The sequence below is a fragment of the Pteropus vampyrus genome, unplaced genomic scaffold (assembly GCF_000151845.1).
Source record: "Pteropus vampyrus isolate Shadow unplaced genomic scaffold, Pvam_2.0 Scaffold44, whole genome shotgun sequence".
In the NCBI taxonomy this organism is placed as follows: Eukaryota; Metazoa; Chordata; class Mammalia; order Chiroptera; family Pteropodidae; genus Pteropus; species Pteropus vampyrus.
In genome coordinates, this window is record NW_011888825.1 from 9185807 (window position 1) to 9188094 (window position 2288).

General features: G+C 44.4%; 1 pseudogene; it reads left to right on the plus strand.

The window, feature by feature from the left end:
• Positions 1 to 662: 662 nt before the first annotated feature.
• The window catches only part of LOC111738845, a 10975-nt pseudogene continuing 9349 nt past the window's right edge, over positions 663 to 2288 (plus strand).

Genomic DNA, 2288 nt, shown 5'->3' on the forward strand with positions numbered 1-2288 from the left:
TACACTGCCTTGATGGGCAGCTGTGTCCTGCGGCCATTGGGCTGTAAGTAGATCGAGAAGGACCTGGGATGGTGACTCTCACACTATGTGATTCATTTCTAGCCATGACAGTCCTGGTTCCAGAAGGTCTCATGTTGGGCAATAAAGACCTGTCTCCAAATTTTCTCTCTCTTTCTAGACCAGTGAAACAGGCCCAAGCCCTTTATCTTGACCATCTGTTCAGGTCCCCACGGTCTCCCCAGAACCATGGAGGGATCCAATATCTAGCAAGTGTTTGCCTGAGGCTGAGGATCATGCTTAGCTTTTCTGCACACTGTCCCATTTTGTCCTCAGCAAACCACTCAGAGCAGGTGACATCACAGTCAGGAATGGAGGCCAGAAGGCTGAACCATCTGTCATTTCACATCCACTTAAGAGGCAAGCCTGTAATTAACTCTAGATCTGACCCCAGATCCTCCCACATTGGTGGCATCCCAGATCCTCCCACATCAGATGCCATCAGGTCCTTTCTGCTCTGATATTCACTCACTAATTAAATCAGTGTTCATAGCCATGAGGGTGTCTCAGTGACATGGTCTATAGTTTTGCAATGCATTTGGAGTTTAACCTGGACACTTAGCTCTTCCAGAAGTGTTAATGAGTGAGTGGCTGCTACAGGGAACATGCTGGCCTGCAAAAACAACCGTGCCTGTTATTCGGTAACCTGAGGTGGAGGGTTTAAAGATTAATCCCTTCACATGGCTCATAGTAAACTCAAGCAGGCTCAGACTTCCCTCTCCCCAAATACCCTTGCCTTCAAATGACATTTTGTTCCCCACCAAGCGATTGCTAGAAAGGTATTGTAAATCAAAAGCTAGCTTTGTACCCATAAAAGACTCAGGTTTATTAAAACTGTCTCCTGAAGATAAAGCAATTGAAAAAATAATATTTGGGCTCCTCTACTCAGCCTAGGTCCCAGAAGGAAATAAACCACTTAGAGATAACAATCTCACCCCACTCCTTGTTCTGATCAAAAGTCTTGGACTTGGTCATGAGGAGCTGATGGACAGGGCCAGGGAGAAGGTGGCAGCAGAGAACACAAAGGAGAAATTTCAATCACATTCCACTCTTATCACTGGAAATTCCAAGAGTTTAAGGAACTGTGTACCAGAATTTGGGGACAAAGACATACCCCGTTTAACCCAAAACGACCACACTCACAGATCCAATTCTTCTGATCCAACTCACCCAAAAATGCCTGGGACCTGGTCAGCCAAGAAGCCATCCACATTACACCCTGTAAGCTGCATCCATCTCATGTGGAAGCTCATATGTCATGTTTTCAAACATCACTTTGACACCTAATGTGTGGGTTTTCCCACACCAACCAATTCTCCATCTCTCTGGACACAACCTGAGTGTCCTGTAGTTCAATTAAATTTTACACTGTCTACCTGAGTTAGCACAGATCCCATAGGGTAAGGGCACAGTCTCACAAGACTGACCCCACTTCACATACCAGTCACAAGTCCTGGGCCTCCCATACTTTCTAACAACTTTCTATAAATCAGGAATTCCTACAACCCCCTCATCAGATTGATAATTTGCTAGAATGGCTCAGAGAACTCAGGGAAACACTTTACTTACTATAACTGGTTATTATAATGGATATGATAAAGGAGACAGTTGAACAGCCAGATGAAGAGATATGTAGAGTAAGGTCCAGAAAGATCCTTAGCACAAGAGCTTCTGTCCCTATGGAGGTGGGGTATATCACCCACCCGGCATGTGGATGTGTTTACCCACTTGGAAGCTCTTCAAACCCCATTCATTGTGTATGAATTTTTATGGAGGCTTTATTAGGTAGGCATGATTGATTAAATCATTGGCCATTGGTGGCTAACTCAATTTCCAGCCCCTCTCTCCTCCTGGAGTTTGGGTTGGGGGTGGGCTGAAATTTCCCAACCCTGTAATCATGCGTTGGTCTTTCTGTAGACCATCCCCCATCCTTAAGTTATTTAGGGGCCCCCAATAGCCAGTCATCTCACTAGCATACAAAAGATACTCTTATCACTGGAAATTCCAAGGGTTTAAGGAATTGTGTGCCAGAATCTGGGGACAAAGACAAAACAGATTTTAAAACAAAAGCTATAACGAGAGACAAAGAAGGACCCAGTTATCCCACTTCTGGGCATTTATCTGAAGAAATCCAAAACATAACTTTGAAGGGACATGTGAATCCACATGTTCATTGTCACATTATTTACAGTAGCTAAGACATGGAGACATCCTGGGTGTCTATCAATGCA